At 35.3% G+C, this 21,339-nt stretch overlaps 1 long non-coding RNA gene across 2 annotated transcripts; it reads right to left on the bottom strand.

The window, feature by feature from the left end:
- Nucleotides 1–1,252: 1,252 nt before the first annotated feature.
- On the bottom strand, nucleotides 1,253–3,063 carry LOC125490333. Of its 2 annotated transcripts, XR_007267604.1 has the most exons (3): nucleotides 2,628–3,063; nucleotides 2,100–2,215; nucleotides 1,253–1,505 (listed from the first exon to the last, which is right to left on the bottom strand). It is a non-coding gene; the product is annotated as an uncharacterized LOC125490333 (long non-coding RNA). The 2 variants fall into 2 exon arrangements; XR_007267603.1 differs by lacking the exon at nucleotides 1,253–1,505 and having other exon boundaries at nucleotides 1,580–2,215.
- Between the last annotated feature and the right edge of the window lie 18,276 nt (nucleotides 3,064–21,339).

The following is a 21,339-nucleotide window of genomic DNA, read 5'->3' on the forward strand; positions in this document are numbered from 1 at the left end:
TTCAGAAATAGTCGTCCAAAGATAGCAGAGATATAAAGGTACTTTGCTGCAGCCCTGGTGGAGGATTATAGCTGGAGGTTTTGAAAATATCGAATATCTTTGGAACTACTATGACTATCGGTTTGAATTATGTCTCAAAAAATAGTCGTGAAATAGTCGCTTCTATTTATTATAATTTTAAGCTTGATAAAAGCTGTTAAATAATGATATCAAATTCTTCATACAAATCAAAGTGGACGAGAGTGCCAAAGCGAGCCAGTACACAAAAATAATAGCACCGTAGCATTGAAGTACTCATGTCGAATTTATCTATAAATCATTTATTTCGTCATACTTTGCATCAATAGTATCTAAACTAATCTTTGGTATGAGATTTTATTGCTTTTGCCTTTTACCTTACTGTGTACAGAGAAAACGTATGCCTATACACGCACACATTTATCTCTGTTATCTTGACAAACGATAGCGATGACGACTACGGCGATGTAGTACCTAGGTCAGTTATTGTCATCCCTTACTATCCCGTAATCAGACAAATATTGCTATCCTTGTCTCCTTTCTAACCGGCATGCATCGCACGCATAGAACGCGTGAGCGAACGTGTCACCGGTTGCATCTTGACAAGCTATAGCAAAGCGGTATTTATTACGTCCCTTACTATCCCGGGATCACACAAATAGTGCTGTTCTTGTTTTTTTATTAGCGTTGATGTGGCCGCCACCTCCGCCGGTGAAATTGGGATTAGTTTTATTGAAGACGCAGTACAGGGTAGCACTCAAGCGATAAGAATAAAATACGGTGTTTGAAATATAACTCATTTAATTACAATCACAGGCCTAAAGTACTTTTATTTATACTTAAGTTATTAATTAAACAATCTTTAGGTAGATTAGGTTTCATACAATTATCTCAGTATTATTTGACTATTACCTAAACATATTTAGTTTAATTTAAAATAATCACAGTTGGTTTATTGCTAAGTAATAATATAATATTGACGTAGTTCAATAAAAAAACATGGTATGAACTTAAATATGTAGTTATTTCACTATTTAAAAATAATTATTTTCTAGCCCTATATCATAATAAGCTTAAGTTAAAGTAATCACCGATTGTTCATTATTAGGTTTAGGTAAGTATAATCACGGTTATTGTCATAATGAAATATAACTTATTTAATAACAATCACAGGCCGAAAGTACTTTTATTTATACTTAAGTTATTCATTCCTTCATTGATCTTTAGGTAGATTAGGATTTAATTATTATTATTTTCCATAGTAAAAAGTCACGTGACCAACTAAGTTTCTATAAAAAATTATATATTTTTTTCGCGAATATTTAAATTCTGATTTAAAGAAAGAAAGAAAGAAACATTTTTCTTCGTAGGTGATAATAGGGTATCTATAATGCCCAGATAACTGAATCCTGTAGGTGTAGAACTTGCAAAAATTATGAACAGCCAGTGTAGCTTGCGACGTTATTGAAGAACACATGTAAGCTGAGCTGAAAAAAAATAAGGCAAATTAACGTCTTATTAATAAAAATATTTGTTTTTTTTAAATATTATATACATATATATATGATATACGAGTAGGTAGATACGAGTAGTAATAACGTTATTTCACCTAGACTATTTGTTTGGTAATTTATTGTCATTTGGAGACCACAGCAAACAGTGGAGTAAAATTTCTTATCAGTAAGTAACTTATTGCAACAATTACTTGAAACTGCGAACTTTTGTGCGAAAAGGGTAGAGTAGAAATACTGTTCATTAGTGTATTCGCTTTTTTCAATATATATGTCCCATAACTGACCTCTATTGTTTTTGAGCGAAAGAGATAGCTGAGTAAACAATTTGGCTTTTGTCCAAAACCGGTTTGGTCGGACGGTGCGTTTGAAACTTGTATGAAATTTCACAGGGTGTGAATTACTTACATAGGTATTTAGTTCAGAAACACGTTTTTGTCGCTTGTAACTGATAGGTACAAAAGAGTTTTGACAAGTAAATTGGCTGTTATAACTTTATCAACTTCAGCACCACAACACTGTATCCTAGCATAAGCACAATACCATATGAAAATAGTGATAAATTCTTACCTAGGATTTGTTATCTGGTAATCATGTATTCGGAGCCATTGCAGTTTTTTAGCGCATTACATCAATGCAGTCATGATAGTTTTTCGGCGCATTACATCGATAGGCTGTGTTTTCACCTGAAATAATAATGGGTAGGCTTATAGGTAGGTTACACATAATTTATTTTTATACATATAGGTATTTATTTGCCTAGTTTCATTCAGAAATACAAACAATAACGCCTTTTTTGCTATTGAGGGGTAAATATCCACATTTAACCAGGACTACCATATGTAGGTAATCGATGATACCCACATATTTTCGTATCTACTAAGATATGTACATATAGCCTTAATTGCATGTATGCACAATTTACTAGCTCATAGTGTAAAATTGCTAATTGAATAACAATCCCCATACATATTAAGCATAGATATTAAAAAATAATTTGGTTACGATACTTCAATAAAAAATCATGTTAATAAATAAGCTGAGCATAACAAAATGGGATGGCTTGCTTTGATATTGAATATTAAAAAGGTTACTTACTTGCAAATATTCAAACATAGCACTCACTAAACACTCTTATCTGCATCCACTAATATCTTTTAGAATATAACATCTTGAATATTCATTTGCATATATAGCACTCACAATATTTTAACAACCAACAATAACACCGATCGTGACCATAGTTTGCACTGAACTGTAAACAAATTATCAAACAAAACATGCAAAATACTAACCCCAACTTCACTGGTGGCGGCGCGCGGCGGCGGTCACATAAGGGACGTAATAAATACCGGTTTGCTATAGCTTGTCAAGATGTTACCGGTGACGCAGTCGCTCACGCGTTCTATGCGTGCGATGCATGCCGGTTAGAAAGGAGACAAGGATAGCAATATTTGTCTGATCACGGGATAGTAAGGGATGACAATAACTGACCTAGGTACTACATCGCCGTAGTCGTCATCGTCGCTATCGTTTGTCAAGATGTGTGCGTGTATTGGCATACGTTTTCTCTGTACACAGTAAGGTAAATGCTAAGAGCAAAAGCAATAAATTGTCATACCAAAGATTCGTTTAGATACTATTGATGCAAAGTATGACGAAATAAATGATTTATAGATAAATTCGACATGAGTACTTCAATGCTACGGTGCTATTATTTTTGTGTACTGGCTCGCTTTGGCATTCTCGTCCACTTTGATTTGTATGAAGAATTTGATATCATTATTTAACAGCTTTTATCAAGCTTAAAATTATAATAAATAGAAGCGACTATTTCACGACTATTTTTTGAGACATAATTCAAACCGATAGTCATAGTAGTTCCAAAGATATTCGATATTTTCAAAACCTCCAGCTATAATCCTCCACCAGGGCTGCAGCAAAGTACCTTTATATCTCTGCTATCTTTGGACGACTATTTCTGAAATTTGGCATGTCATTACGACTATTTCACGACTATTTTTTGAGACCTTAACCAAGTCGATAGGCCTTACCGTTTGTTCTGCAGAGGCTGGAGGATTATAGCTGGAGACCTCCAGCTATAATCCTCCATAAAATATAGCTCTAACTCCGAAAGTATGATACGACTATTTTTTTGGAAAACACGACTATTTATGACTATTTCACGACTAATTTTTGGCATCATCAGAAATAGTTTCTATTGAGTTTAAATTTTGGAGGATTATAGCTGGAGGCACGTGAAATTAACTAATTCTAAAATGGTCTTAAACTTAATTTCGGGAACACATAATTTTGCCTACATCCTGTATAACTACTAGAACGAGTATAGTCAGTGATCTCGTCAAACGTCAAATTAACCGTAAATTGTCTATGTCGTAACTTTAGCAGTTCAAGCATGTTTGTTTCATGCATAGTAATGAACTTTTCCACGTGAACGCCATAAATACGTTTTCTCGATAAAAGCTTCGCCAACAGAGATAAACAGTATGGTTATGGTTACTCTAGAATGACGAAAAACGAACGAACGACAGCGGTCTTGCAATCGGTACGATTAAGGGCTGATTTTTCAATGGTTAGATAAGGGTTATCTGGGGAATAATTCTGATACTGTCGCGTCTGAATGTTTGTATTAAACAGTGACAGCAACAATTTTATTCATCAGATAGCGTTTATATGACCATTGAAAAATCAGCCATTAGACAACGATTTACCTACAGTCGTGGTTAGCCCAGCAGCGCAGCGAAACTTCGTTTTTCCTAAGCTAGAGTGAACTCACCCGCGCCAGCATACGCGTAAAAAGGTCATAAAATCTATAAATCTATTCATTTTTATGAAGTATATGTTAGGAACAACGAAGCGCCCGTAGTCGAGCTAGCTGCTTATCTTAACTGATCACTGAAGTTAAGCAACAACTGGCACCGTCAGCCATTGGATGGGTGACCGATTTCAAGTGGTTATTTTCTGGACGCTTCCGTGATTCGTGGGTCCCGCCCGTTTGCTGCTTCGGCAGCAGTCGTTAAGCCTAGTCAGAGGCCTTCGGGTAGCTTGAAAATCATCTGGCAGTCGGGTTGCCCACTTACCCGACAACTCTCTCAGCACAAGCTTGCTTGTGTTGGGGTCCACCAACCCGCACTAGGCCAGCGTGGTGGACTAGACTACTACTAAACCCTTCCTTCATTGGAAGGAGACCCGTGCCCCAGCAGTGGGGACGTCATGGGTCGTAATGATGATATGTTATGAACTAGGGTACTAAGTCTCTTCCTAATAAAACTCGGATAATACGAAAACGATTTAAATATCTACTTACTTAGCTCAACTTAACATAAGTCAGTGTTGAAACGACCAATAATTTTAATGAATTAAGCCAAATTAACTTAAATAACATGTTTATAATTGAAGGTTTACTTACAAATAAACTTCATACCTTCCTAATTTCCTATATATTCATAAAAACACGAACACTAAATAGGTACCTATATTGTTTTCACGATTACCAATAAATTGTGTTATTCTTGATATAAGTTTAACCCAATTATTATGAGAAAACATTCGACAACTTACGAAATTTTGCGTAAAAATATCGCCGTTACAAGAATGTCCAAAGAAAGGCAAAGATCACTTAGATAAGTATCCAATCCAACTTGGGTCGACGTCTAGGGTGTAACTTGTTCCACATTGTACTTTTAAAAATACCCGCTTATACTTAGTTACATAATACATAATATTACACAACATAAAATATACCTACCTACAACAATTAATATAAATTTAATATTGAGTCTTTCATAGATGCTCATCAGAATTGGGCATTATGGACCACTCCAAATCCTGCAAGATCCTAATCGGACATTTACTTTACAAAATGTAAAGCAATTTTTATTACGAATGACATCGCGCTTAGTTCTTCATTTCCCATTCATTTGTTTATTTATATGTCTTCATAAACACAACGCAGAGTAAGCACATATGCGACTGATATTAAAGAAAATATCTTGCGAATGTGCGACGGAGCGAGAAACTCGTCTTGTACCGGAAAACCGCAACAATACATAAGTTTGTACAAATGTAGGTACCCCCAGTATTGTTAGGTTGGTAGTGTAGGTACCCCTGGCGGCCGCGCGCTACCAACTTGAGAAATGTACAAGTTCTAACAACACGGAATAGGAATGTAGGTATTGTTTATAAAGTCTGACGGAAAAGTATATTATTGCAAAGTTTGACGCGTGTATTATGCATGATGCCTAGCGTGGGATCGGTTGACTTAGTGTGAGATGTCCCCCATATTGTTATTGCTATAATATGACACAAATAGACTGATTACGGTTTCAAACGCATAATACCCCGTTATTTGGGGCGGGCTTAAATGAGGCAAGGAAGACAATAATGTCAGAATTGGGATGCTGGTACAATATCGAAACAAAAGGTACCACCGGTATCTAGTTTCTGTGTACGACATTCATACAAAGATAATTCAATTTTCTGTACAGATGAGCTTCTACGAAAGCTACACATACGTTCACCTACATCAATCTTGGCATAGTTGGACATGCTAATTAAAATTCTATCTTATGTCCACTGCAACAGGGGTTACAATAGGTTGCGCCGACATCGGGTCATGATATGATGTGATATTCTGATTCTTGTTACCTGGGAACAAGGCACACCTCCAAATGGTTTCCTTATCCAGTGTGTCAGGCTGTCAATAACACAATACGAGGGTCTTGTGGTGAGAAACTCCTTAGTTACAAAGCCGTTTAATAAATTAAATTTCGTGACTTCAAAACATATGAAGCTTACAGCGGTAGCCATTTGTTTTCAGTTTAATTTCAGCAGTATAGCGGCCAGTCTCTTGTGTACGACAGAGGCGGCAAATTGACCAAAATTTTATTTTTCGTTTAGTTTTTGTTATTATTATTTAATAAGCTTTATTATGCAAATTATTGTGTGATTGTAGTAAAACCTAAGTAGGTACCTAATAATATTAACACATTTATTTCAGCTTAAACCATAAACATTGATTGATTGAAGTACCTAATTTGTTAATTTTATTATCATTCAAACTACACCACCAAATTTGTCCTTTTTTTGTCCGGTGAAATTAGGAATATATATATTTTTTGCGCGATGGTTAAAATTGAAATAATAGCTTTTTGCTTACATTTTCCATACTAACAGCAAGATTGCAAGTTGGTATACTTTACATCATGTGGCATAATCTACATAACATCAAGTAATCACAGTGCGCTGGCCACCACATACCAGCCGCCAGCACCTCAATTATGGCTCCGTCTGTGCCTGTATTATCATTAACCTAAAAAGTTGGCATACATGAAAGGAGTAAAATATGTTGATGAAGATGATGATAATGAGTATTAACACTTAATACACAATACACAAATAAAAACCCATCATTTTGGATAACAAACTAAGTAGGTACCTTACTGAAACACCTTTGAAAATTCTTAACTGGCTGTGAAAAAAACTCGCTGTAATTTCCATTTTATTTTCCTTTTAGCTCTATTGAGGGTGATCCCATAATCTAATTTGGATTAATTCGAACAAAGATGCCAGCTTTATGGGGTAATATAAATGCAAATGGCTTATGTATCCCTCACCTCTCGGTTAAGATGTAAAGTCAATGTTGAAATCTTGTTTGCGATTGCCGATATAATAGGTAATTTACTCGTATAATAATATGTAAGAACATACATATTTATATGAATATGCCAGAAAATAAATCGGGTCGGGTGGTTTTTAGCGCCACATTGGTAAGAAAAATGTTAGGTATTTATCATGTGGCCTTAAAATAAAATGCATTCTATATAGATAGGTTTCTTAAATATAAAAAGGCTTATAACATGTATAAACCATTGTAATCTACATAGAATATTTTTATTTTTTATTTATTTATTTATAGGTAATAATACACAAGAAAAAGACAAGCTTAAGGATACTACAATAATCCTAATCAAGGAACATAATACTCTCTACCGAGATTTATACCTTCTAATACAGACAGTGACTTTCCTTCTGAAATTATTATATGCCCTATTGCCTTATTTACTAAAAAGATAATCATACCTCGTATCTACTCTGCGTTAGCGTCATGCCTTAATTACTGTAAAAAAACTTTCCACAGACATTAGTCTAATCTATCCGTAGCAAAGAATGAAATTATTCTTCAGTTGAGCTCACTTTGAAATAATTAGAATGGGTGGATATGAATATTATGTACTTAGCTATGTATGTAATGTAGATAGATAACTACGACTGATGATCATTATGAATGTCTGTCAGATTATCGCAATATTTTTTTTTATAAAATGTACTTATATGCATTTACCCATTCTATCTCTAACTACATGACTAGCTGATACCTACATAAATATAACAAGGTACACCTACAGATATCCATATTGCGATATCAATACATTTTATTCAATGCTATAAGTTGTATGAACTCTGGCAAGATTTTATCTATATCCATATCTATTTTATGTTTATCTTTTCTCATACCTATTTAACAAAGACCTATACAAATATGATACAAAATGCTTGGAGCCTGCGTGGATCAGATACACCGTGGCCATTCAAACTTCGCACAATAAGATTGGTAATCATCGTACGTCCATTGTGATTGGTTTTGTTGTTATTTTCGCCATATCATCGGCATATTCTCTCTCATAAATAATATCATTTTTATTCAATCTTTTCTGAAAAATGTAAGATTGAATTCACGCAATAACGCAGTACGTTTATTTATAAACCCTATGTCAACAGATCTTAACTATGCAAATATGGCGTCACGGTGAACGATTGTGAAATGAAAAACGCCGCGTCGCGCCGCCCGCCCGCGTTCACACCCGACGAATGTACAGATTACTGTTTTATGCTCGTGAAAATAAATACAATACAATTTAAAACATTGAATGCAATTTAACTTATTGAAAAGGCATAACTCATGAGCTCATGACCCTGAAATATGAAACAGATATGAATGTATGTATGTTGGATACATAGAACAACGCGGACTCGGGTGTGGATAAGATTGAGGTCACGTCATGATGGTTTTTACCAGTTAACCTTTGGTGATGTCGAGGAAGTCGTTACAGTTTAGTTAGGTAATATAACTGTATATTATGATATACGTTATATTATTTACTATAGATTGTCTCAAACTAAACGCAAACAAACTTCCTGAACTACTGAATGGAATAGTTAGTTCGCTTGAGGTAAACTCGCCCTAATTTGCATGAATTTATTCGCCCTACCGACCTCGTTAGATAAAAAAAAACCTTTTCTTTTCCAGCAACAATGTGCGTCAGTTTAGTTACTGAATGAAGATTGCTTTTACTTCGTAATCCTCTTACCAATTTTACTTTTACCTCATGGTGCTAAATACACAGGTAAACAAAATCTTAAACAAGCCTTTTTGCTCTACAAACCGGATTTTCTTAAAACATACAAAACAACAGATTTTAGTATATTAAAATAACACCTTGTGACAAGATCTCCTTTACATGGTGACAAAAATCAGTCTAAACATCGAATATGTGCCGTTAATTTGCCATTTTCTCTAACCTTGCCTTTGAAGGTGCTCCGTTTCCAATATAAAAAAATTATTTGTATCAAAATTGTTTCAGCCGATTTCCCATAAAAGAGTAGGTAACAGACAAACAAACTTTCGCCTTTACGATATTACTGTGACACCTATTTCACGGGCGTCGCAGACTGTAGCATAGATAGATAGTGTACATTAGCTATTGTGCTCCAAACTTAGTTGTTATTATCTACTCGGAGTTCCAACTTCTTGTTGGCTCAGTCGATAGAGCCGGCAGGTTAGTGTTGTTTGCAGAACTGCTCATATTTTTGTCCATTGCAAACAGTGACCCAAATAAAACAATGTTACAACCGGCTCTGTGCACTGAAATGAAGTTTTTATTAGTATATTTATTTTTGTTGTAAAATAGATTTATCTTAACGATCGCCAAAAGATATTTTGCCATTTTGAAAGAACTGTAGTGAACTATTGAAGAGTGCTAGGAGTTTTCGCTTAATTTCAGTCATTAATTAATAATCCTTTTTAGGCTACAGTCGATATAGAAGAAAAAAAAAATCATAAAGACAACTTGAGAACCTCCTCCTTTTTACGAAGTCGATAATACAGTACCTAGCACTACATTAAATAAATAGGTACAGGATTGACCTAGCACTCATTTTTTTTAACTACTTATATACCTACCTATAAATAAATACAGTAAGTACTTACGTACAATTTAGATCACGTACACTCACAGGCAATGAAAAGATTCCACTGAGAAAAGCACCAAATTGCTCTTTAACGGAAAAGGCTATCTTAATTATGCCTTCTGCAACATTGAAGTAAATTTAACAGAGCATAAGCATATGACCAATATGAATTACGGTAATATTTTGTACAAATGTTAAATGAAATGTTTGACACACACAAAATGTCGTTAAATTTTGTTATTGTATAACAATATAAATCTAGAAATAAGAACAAAAGACACTGATTGCTTTGGAAAGTGTGTCGTTGACACGGCCATTTAACTAGACAATAAAAAAGGTTGTAAAAATAAAGCGGTCCTGTAATTGCTCTACAGTATAAAATATAGCTACCTACTACCTTTATCCATCAATCAGGCAACCAGGCAGAAAAGGATCGGTGTTGTATGTTTGTCCTGTGTTTGAAGTATATATGCATCATAAATTAATAATATAGGGTGTTGCAAACTTGTAATAGTCGGTACAGCATGCTGAAAGAGGATGATTCAAGTGATAATTCTAAACTAAATTTATTCTACGACTTGGAAAATTCAAGATAAATTATTTTAATTCTCAAGAGAAACGGCACGGTAACAATACGTTTTAAGAATGAGGTAAGTACCTATAAAATAAAACACAAATAAATTTGCGCTAACCCAAAAGAAGATATTATTTCAAGAAATGCAGAATACACAATACTTCATAGGTGAACTAAATAATAAAACCGCACAACTTGAAATGGTCGTCATAAATTCCTATCCGAGATGGCTGAGCCACACGAGGGTTGCTCTAGCTCCACAAAAAACGCACAAATAAGAGCTTTCACGCAATCTGTGCATTTGACGCTGCGTACAGGGCCCTAAGGCCTGGGTCTCCTATTTTATGCTATATGCGGCGTCCGACTTTGACGTAAACGTTTCGATCAACGTCCTATGGCCTACCTACGGCGTCTACGCGCCAACGTCGGCGTGTGAGGGAGACCGCATCAGTACATTTCTATAGTGAGCATCGTGACGCGGCCTACGGCTTGACGCTGGACGCGAACTACGGCGTAAATAGGAGACCCAGGCCTAAGTGCGAGTTTTTTCACCTATCGAGAAGTGAAATCGAAACGCAAATGTATGGCGCTGGAGACACGCCACCTAGCGGTAAGTAGCTGTACTAGCTCCGCGACATACAAATCTGCGTTTTCGATTTCACTTCTCGATAGGTGAAAAACCTGCTGCAATCTTCCATGTATGATAAATATCCATCGTTGGGCGTTCGTTGGGCCGATCTGTACGCAGCTTAACACACCGAGATAGAGTCGTGGTAAGTGATACAGCGTTCTGAAACTTAGTTTTTTGTAGGCTAGAGTGAACCCACGGTTTACGGTCGCCACGCAATTATTCGATTTTACTGTCTTAATGACCTACTGAAGCTCCACCGCCATACTTGGATAGGTTCTGTTCTGCTTCATCGCGTCGTCGTAAATGCCCATAATGTCTCCATGCGGTGTCCCGCCTTACTGAAGAAAAATATAACTAGGTATGTACTATAAATAATCATTATTATAAAGGCCTTAGTACGCTGTGGCCCAAACTGGCTCACTTCCCGTCATTGGTATTGTATAATATACAATACCAATGACGGGAATGTATATGTCGCAGGCATCTGGTTGAATCTCCTTTTTGGACGCCGAACGTTACAATCAACGACTTGACGAGTTGTCCTTTACTCAAACAATTGAATAGCGCCATCCTATGAACGTGCTAGTGATTAAACCAAAAAGGAGATTCAACCAGCTTCTTACTAGTGGCGCACACTTAGCGAGCAATCGGGAAGTTGTCGGTTTTGGGCACACTTCAAAGGAATCAATCGGAATAAGTGCTTGCATTGGTCCATTGTACACAATCCTGTAATCCTAGTAAGTAGTAAATAAATAAATAGACTTCCATCGCAAGTGGTCAATGAGCCCTGCGGTATTGTCTCAAAGGTTTTCTCATAAAGAATAACATACTTTCCAAAAACCAATATGGCTTTCAAAACGGAATCTCCACAGAAGATGCTATTATAGCTTTGACCGAAGATATAATCACGAACCTAGACAGGGGCAATAAATGTGTAGGGGTCTTTCTCGACCTGGCAAAGGCCTTTGACACCGTGTCTATGCCTATTCTCATGGATAAGCTTTATGCCATTGGTGTCAGAGGTTCACCTCACGCGCTCTTTGCTGACTATCTATCAGAACGTCGGCAACAGGTCAAGCTCGGCGAATGCGTAAGTGACTCAAAAATAGTATCGTTCGGGGTTCCGCAGGGTAGTGTCCTCGGCCCCACTTTATTTCTCATATATGTAAACGATCTCTGCAATTACAATCTAAGAAACTGCAATATATACACATACGCCGATGACACTGCCCTTATTTTTCAAGATAAATCCTGGGAAAGCTTAAAAGTCACAACTGAGGCCGGAGTAAGTCACGTCTGCAACTGGCTGAGGAAAAACTTGCTAACTCTTAATGTGAATAAAACCAAATTTATACCCTTCACGATTCGCAAAAATACTTTACCCAATTCTGATTTTTCTATTAAAGTACACACTTGTCAAAACCCGAACCAAAATAACTGCTCCTGTGACAAAATTGAAATGGTGACCGATATTAAATATTTAGGAGTAATAATTGACCAACACCTCACCTGGAAAAAGCACATAAATATTACATCTGATAGGGTTAGAAAGCTGATCTGGGTGTTTAAGAAGTTAAGGAACGTGGCCGATTCTAAGCTCCTAATATCTACCTATAAAGCTCTGGCGCAATCTGTCCTATCATACTGCATACCAGTTTGGGGTGGAGCAGCTAAGACCCATTTTATAACGGTAGAAAGAGCCCAAAGGGCTCTAATAAAAGTCATGACATTTAAGCCAATGCTATTCCCAACTTTTGAACTGCATAATACGCACAACCTTTTAACCACGCGCCAAATTTATATTATACATACTATTTTAAGAAAGCATAAAACCCTTACATTTTCTCCTCAGCATATGCTTAAACGAAGAAACGATGTTGTTTGTAAAGTACCTGAACGTAATACAGAATTTGCCAAAAAACATTTCATAAGTCAATCATCAACAATATATAATAAATTAAACAAGAAACTTAAAATTTATCCAATGACAACAATCGAAATAAAACGAACCTTACCATGTCATCTAATAAAATTGTCTTATGCGGAAACAGAAAATCTTATTAATTAGATAAACAAAACACACACACACACACACACACACACACACACACACACACACACACACACACACACACACACACACACACACACACACACAGCACACTTAAGCACTCTAGTATATTTATTTTGTATTAACTAAACATTGTTAAATAATTTTAAATTACTTAATATTTACTGTTAAAGTCTTTCAATATGTTAAAGATTTGAATTGCTTAAAGTTATCTTCTGTTATATCTCTAAATTCTATACTTTAAAGTTAAACTTATTTCTAAGTATTTACCGTCTAAACTAATACCTACTTGCTTTTATATTGTCCTGGTGGATGAGCGGGGTACCTAGTAAGACAGGCTACCGCCTAGTACAAGGGCCCTTGCCACTTTTGAATGTAATGTGTTTATGACAATAAACTATTTTGATTTTGATTTGATTTTGATTTTGATTTTGATTGTGTAAACACCAAGTTGTCGTGCAGGCCTATTGTGCAATTAAAACAATAACCAACCTTTAAAAAAACCCCGACACTAAAAGAAACTCTTGAAAGACTAAGCTAGGGTATTTACGATGACTGAGTTAGAGCAAGACGGGAAATACCTACGAGCATAATGCCTAGTGTCTACACTAGGAGTGAAATAATGTTGAGAATGTGACTCCCAATCAAAACTAGCTGGATCTAGACTTGAACCAGGCTACATATTCGACAGGAAATGGACTTCGTTTGAAATTGAAGGCTTAACGTTTTATCTCTCGTAGTTCCCAGTGGGAGTTATTTTAAAAGCAAAGTTTGTGATTTCCGATGCGGGAAATAATCTGCTCGGAATGGTTTTCGGCCGTACCGTGTGTGTATCGATTTTGCGTGTAAAGTTGCAATGTAGCAAAAGCAAAATTTCTGTTTAAATGCGTTAAAGTTAATTTAAAATTTTTAACAGCCGAAGATAAGCGGAGGAGACCCTCTGAACGTTTGGGGTGCCATAGGACTGAAACAAGTAAATTTTTTAAAGGCTAAATAGTATGTAGGGATATCTAACACACGTTGTGGAAGATATGTTCTAAAATGTTTAATTGGTAAGAAAAATTACCTTTCAGTTTTAGGACCAACGATTTTACACACAAGTTATGATTTTCGTTGCCTTTGTTAGTTAGCTACAGTAGTTTTACTTAGTACTTTCTCTCTGGCTTTCGACTCTGGGTCTCTGGCTGCCAACGTGAAATCATGCATATTTTTAAATCATTTTCATATCATTTGACCGTTTTTTTTATTTGGTCCAAAGAAACAGCCCGTAACTTCCATTCCATTACGAACAGCGCCGGGGAGGGCCCAACAAAGCGCTCCTTAAGCGTACAGTAATTTAAGCACTTTGAAAATGTTGTGAAACTTCGCCATTTTCGTGACACTCGCCGAATCACAGACAACTTTAGAACTGTTAAGGGCAATACTCAGGATATGTAAATAGGCTACTTCAAAAAGCAATCACATTTTGTAAGTGGCTTTTACGTAGCCATTCCTATCTAGGAGGGATATGTAAACAATTGATAATTTTCCACAAAATATATCATATTACCTTACAAGAGTAATCTTGAAATTTAAAAAATATAAATGGCTCCTCCATTTCAAGTTTTTTTTTTCAAATAAATATATATTTAGGTATTTTACACTATGTGGGGGTTTTATAACCATGTTTTCAATCAATAGCAAACGCGCCAATAACGATGTCGATTCTGAAGGCAATAAACTTTTATTTTAACATTTCAGTATGTCAAACTTTAAAAAACAACTTAAAAAAACGGTAAATAAGATTTATGGCAACTCCCATCGTCCTATTTTACTAAAGAATTTAAGGTTTTGACATCACTAAATATTGAATTGGTGCCTTCAGAATCGACCTCATTATATGTCCTCCCCTTAAATCGTTTTCATCTCTTCACTCCATAAAGTTTGGTCTCTTTGATACCCGCCTACCTTCCCAACTTGGTAATGGTATTGTTATAACATCAAGAAGTGCAGATTTCACGCCATCAACATTACTAATACATAATAAAATTATTATATTTATGTAGGTCTCATATAGTCTATTATAAAATATATATCATTATCTCAGGTATATAAGTTTATAGACTTAGTTTGTAGGGACTTATAATATAATAACTAAATCATTATTTTAATTTTTCCTTTAGAATTCTTTAGTACACTTGACCCCTCTATAATCAAATCAAAATATCCTTCCACTCTAAGGTGTCTTGAAAAAATCGCTTTAAGCGATAAGACCGCCATTTTTTTACATATTTGTTGGTATTTAAGTTTTGTAAGTTTCTTTTATGTGTGTGTTCAAATAAAGAATATTCTATCTATCTATCTAAAATAATAAAAATGTGCAATACTTGAGGACTTCGCCCGACTTCGAGAGGTATGGGTTCAAATCAATAGAATAGTAGGTATTTGAACATTTGAATTTAAGTTTGGGGGTTTCCGCTCTAAAATTCTAAATCACATAGGTACTGTCAGTTTCACACCTGAGAACGTCAGAAGAACTTGAGTATGGAATGCTGTGATATTCAAAAATAAATCGCTGAGGAGGACTTTTATGCAGGTAAAATTTAATTACTCCAGTGAGAAACTGGGCCTTATATCACCTTTTGCCTAAATTAGACAGTATTCTCATTAGCAAATGCATAGAGTGCGGAAGCGGCCCGTTCCCGCCGATCCCTATCAGGCCCTACATCACTAATTCATCAACTACTTTATAATTAATCCAAAATGGCCGTCCGAAGTGGCCCGGCCCAGTCGGCGGGGCCCCGTATAGAGAGCCCTACTGACACCAAATAGGCGCCAGTAGGCGCCCACAGGGCTGAGCCTAATTTACTGAAAAGTATTGCAAGCCAGGACCTAGCGACCTGGAAAATCCAATTCAGGGCCGAAATGCTAGGTACTTCATAAAATCGTATAATATTGAAAATGGAAAATCGGCGTGGCGGTATTATGAATAAGTAGATAAATGAGTATCTACATAAGTCTGAGGAATCGTGGAGATTGTCATATCAGATCCTGAACTGAATTCAATGTTTAAAAAAAATAATGTACCTACTTATTAACAAATAATTTATGTAAAACACTGATGGACAAGATAACTAATAACTATATAGGTTTTAATTTTATTACTAATTACCACGAAAGTTGACCAAACTTTTCCTTAGTTCGTAGTTACTTTGTAAGCTTCGTAACAAGTTTTACAAACTGCACTGTTACTTTTAGAAATATGTACAACTACTTAAATGATATACTTATCTACGTAAATGGTATACGTAGGTATGTTGCGTTTATTTTTCTAACTGAACTACTGAATAAAACATCATCAAATAAAAATCACCGTGGGTTGAGTAAATAAATTCTCCATTGTATTGTGAAGACGGTTCTTCAACAAATCTCAATTTGAGCTAGAATCTAGACTTCACGACGACTGGCAAAATATAGGTCACGGCGAGTTACTTAGCACTTTGAGTTTTCACAGGTTTCACTAGTTAGATGGAAATATAACAGATGACTTATAATAAGGATAAAGTACTTAAAATAACCAAGCACAAAAAATAAAACCAAATTTGTATAGTTTTTTTCTTTAAAAAGACTGAAGAAGGTGCTTCTGCTACTACTTTAAGTACCTAGTATTTTTTTTGTACTTTATACAAAATTTTAAAAAAACTAAGAAACTGTAGTAGATGTATTTCATGCTAGCCGAATTGAACACATTGAACACAGGTGCCCCTCTCATTGAGGATCACTCACTCATAGAGACAGAATGGCGCAGCAGGGCCCTTTACATGCCTATCCAACAGCTTGTATCATTTTCATTTTCCGTACATCAGGTGATTCTATGACGTATATAGTTGGTCCCAGCCGGGAATCGAACTTGTGTAGGCGTACACATCCTGTAACATAACAAGATGTTGTCAGTTTATAACTCACAGCCGTACTGAATTATTATTCATGAACTGAAAATCTAATTACACTGATGTAGGTAATGTGATTTTGGCTGACTTGAGTCACCCACTTGCGTGAGCTTGTTAATGGAAACCCAGCATACATAGGTACTACAGTGAAACCTGAGTAACTGGGACCTGGATAAGAGCTAATCTGGATAACCTATATATTTCTGGGAGTCATGCTGAGATCCCAGCACTTTAGCACTCAATTATCTCTATTAGTGGGACCAAGGAAACGTCTGTCTATATCTATTCTGGGATTAGTTATCTTAAGTACCTATAATAATTATATTTTTTTAATGTATCATTTTACGGAGCTGTCTGGATGTCTCATAAAGACTCAAAAATAATTTGATCAGTAAACAATCAGAATCGCTATAAACAACCTCGATCATTTATTAAATGTGGCTACACTTTTAACTTTAGGCGTTTCATTTGACACTTTTGCCTGAGACCTGACAGAAACGACAAAAGTTATTTCATCAAAATCTCAGTTCAAAAATATTGAGTTCAAACGCAAAGTGCAAGTCAGGGTCACCAACGCCGAGGGTTTCGTACAAAATTCAGTTTAGTTTTATTTGTAGCTTTTAAAAGTTTTGCGTGAGTAGATAAATTGAACGAGTACTCTTTATTAGAAATATATAACAATTTTACATGACAACAAGAACAAGAGGCAGTGTTATCGCTTAGAGCGACCTCTTACAGACTTTGGATAGATGAAGAACGTATCTATGTGTCGATCTATGGTTACGTAGCTCCAAAATTATTGGTATTGCTAATTTGTAGTTTTTATTCCAGAAGAGACTTACTTATAAAGTCGTTTGTGCTAAAAACAGTGATACTCTTATTAAAATAAAATAGTTCTTTTGAATTGTATCTTTGGATGCACATGAACGAGCATTTAGATAATATTTGTCTAGGCATCCCTAAAAGAATCTAAACAAAGCTTTCATCGTCAAAATGGATGCCTGAAGTTGGCGAATAAATTTTCTGCGAAGACATTTTAAGATCCATAAATTGTATTCTTAAACCTCCTTCACTTGACAAACATTGTACTATCACCACGAATATGTGCATTTTTTATTATTATTTGAAAATACAAGTACATTTATATTTGTACATTTGTATATGTATACTTACTTGACACTATTTTATACTTATACTTCATATAAGTACACTATGTTAGTACTAAATGATATTGGTCATTGTAAAGGAGCAAATGCTCAATTATATTTTTTGAGAAGAATACGTACATCATTATTATTTTATCGGGAACACCCAAATATTCCGAAAAACTTTTTTCCGAATTTGATAACCCCGAATATGTAATTTACGAAATATTGCAATACCGATTTTTTAAAATACCGAATTATAATAATCACGAAAATTATAATTTCGAATATTATAATCACGAATATTGTTATTACGATTGTTAAATATACGAATGTTAAAAAATACGATTACTTTAATATACGAAAAATAAAATACCGATTTATTATAATCACGAAAAAGTCAAATCCCGATCGGAAATATGATAATTCGTGATTTTGACAAAAAAACATAAACGTCTTTAAAACTTTAGAACCAAAACCAAAAGATAGGTGCGACGACGAGCAAAGCGAGGAGGAGCGTGTTAGGTGCGGGTTCCGCTCATCTGGCACAATCTTTATTGACCAAAACTCATTTCGCATAACTCGTATGGTCTAAACTTTTTTGTCCGAACCATCACTTTGCCAAGACTTATGTGGCATAAGGCTCGTTTCGTCTAAAACTCTTTGGGCACAATCTTTAAACACCTAAGTTTCGTTTGCTCAAATTTATGTTCGTCTATACCTATGTATAATCTTGTTTCTCCTAATGTTATCTTAATAAATAATATATTAAGTATGTAGTAAATGTACAAATTGTGGTATTTTTCTCCTACATCCCGAAAATCACGATATGGTATGATCAAAAAATCGAAAGTTAACGACCAATATAATTATTACAAACCCCATGAGATCGAAACCTAAAAATAGGTGCGACGACGAGCAAAGCGAGGAGGAGCGTGTTAGGTGCACATATTCATCAAAACCAAAGCGGAGCGCAGCGAAGCGGAGCGGAGCGTTTTCCAAACAGCGGAAACAATACAAGGCACCAGTTTGCGTTATGTAGGGAGACGCTCCGTCAAAGTTAAAGCCAAACGAATATTATTACTTTGCATAAACCTATGCCATAGCATTATTAGGCTATTCAAGATTTGGCCATACCATTATTAGGCTAAACAATGTTATGCGAAATAACCTTTTACTAAACGAGATTTATGCCATACGATTTTCGGCATAACGAGACTTTGACCAAACGTTAATATGCAATACGAGATTAGGCAAAAAAATCTTATGCCAAAAAAGGTAGAACCGTTAGGTGCACATAGATATCGAAAAACAAAGCGGAGCGCAGCGAAGCGGAGCGGAGCGTTTCAAATATAGAGCAAAACAATTGTTAGGATTTTTATGGTGTTTAAACTTAAAAACCTTAGGACCTAAACCTAAAGATAGGTGCGACGACGAGCATAGCGAGGAGGAGCGTGTTAGGTGCACATAGATATCGAAAAACAAAGCGGAGCGCAGCGAAGCGGAGCGGAGCGTTTCAAATATAGAGCAAAACAATTGTTAGGATTTTTATGGTGTTTAAACTTAAAAACCTTAGGACCTAAACCTAAAGATAGGTGCGACGACGAGCAAAGCGAGGAGGAGCGTGTTAGGTGCACATAGATATCGAAAAACAAAGCGGAGCGCAGCGAAGCGGAGCGGAGCGTTTCAAATATAGAGCAAAACAATTGCTAGGATTTTTATGGTGTTTAAACTTAAAAACCTTAGGACTTAAACCTAAAGATAGGTGCGACGACGAGCAAAGCGAGGAGGAGCGTGTTAGGTGCACATAGATATCGAAAAACAAAGCGGAGCGCAGCGAAGCGGAGCGGAGCGTTTCAAATATAGAGCAAAACAATTGCTAGGATTTTTATGGTGTTTAAACTTAAAAACCTTAGGACTTAAACCTAAAGATAGGTGCGACGACGAGCAAAGCGAGGAGGAGCGTGTTAGGTGCACATTGATATCGAAAAACAAAGCGGAGCGCAGCGAAGCGGAGCGGAGCGTTTCACATAATATAGCTTAAAAAATATTGTTTTTATACGCATTATGCTGAATTATTCATAATAGATAACCATTTCTTGTTAACTAAGAAACATTCGGGAATTTGTATTTTCGGAATATTAAAACTTCGGGATTCGTAATTTTAATAATTCGATATAATAAAAATCGTACTTTTGAAACATCGAAATAATAATATTCGGAAAATTGACTTTCGTCATTTTAATAAATGTGTTGTTTGAAATTTCGTTTATAAACTATTCGTGATTTTCGTTATTCGGAAACTTAAAATTCGAGATTGTGAATTATTCGGAACTATGAAATTCGAAATTTAAAAAATCGTTATTTTCATATTCGTAAAAAAGTAATTCGGAATTATGTAGTGTACCCTATTTTATCATATAGGTACTTACGTTATACGTTCAAGTTAATATCGTATAAGTTTAAGACAGACAGAACGAGAACTACGTTAAGTAGAGATGATTATAGTTTCATGAATTCCATTTTATCCCATTGAAATAGAACAGATGATAAAAGTTATATTGATAACTTTTATCATCTGAAAAGCTGTGTAATAATCGTGACTTTTTCTTTAGCTGAGTTCATTAGGCAACTTTTATAATTTCATTAGTTAATATGAAGGATAAAAGGAAAATGACCTCAAGAAAATGTACTGAAGATTTATTATGTTTTCAGTTCTTTTGAAACTCAAATTTAAGGAATTTCTGTAATAAATTACACCACTCTAATTTGATTTTTTGGTAAAATACCATAGAGCAATGTGGAATCGGTCGTACTATGATCGTTAAACTTATCTTGCATTTTCTTGCATATAGTAAAATATAATATAGTGTGAGGTAGCGCAGTCACGCATTCGCACAAAAAAAATCCATTACATCAGTAAACTTTTAGTATTTTTTAAATGCTGGTTACTTTCAATTTAAGTATATTAGACAAACATAAATACTTATTTGTATATTCAGTTCATTCTCTATTAATCTCGATTTCGAGATCTCTAAGTCAGAAAAAAACATACCTAAGTACTTTTGAGATCTCGAATGGTCAATCTCGGCCCGAGATTACATTTCCTAGCTTACAAAGCTTTCCAGCTCGTGGGCTTAAAGCTGGGGTACTTATACATTTTTAGGTAAGTACTAACACATAGTATGA

Source organism: Plutella xylostella, chromosome 22, assembly GCF_932276165.1.
Source record: "Plutella xylostella chromosome 22, ilPluXylo3.1, whole genome shotgun sequence".
Taxonomy (NCBI): domain Eukaryota; kingdom Metazoa; phylum Arthropoda; class Insecta; order Lepidoptera; family Plutellidae; genus Plutella; species Plutella xylostella.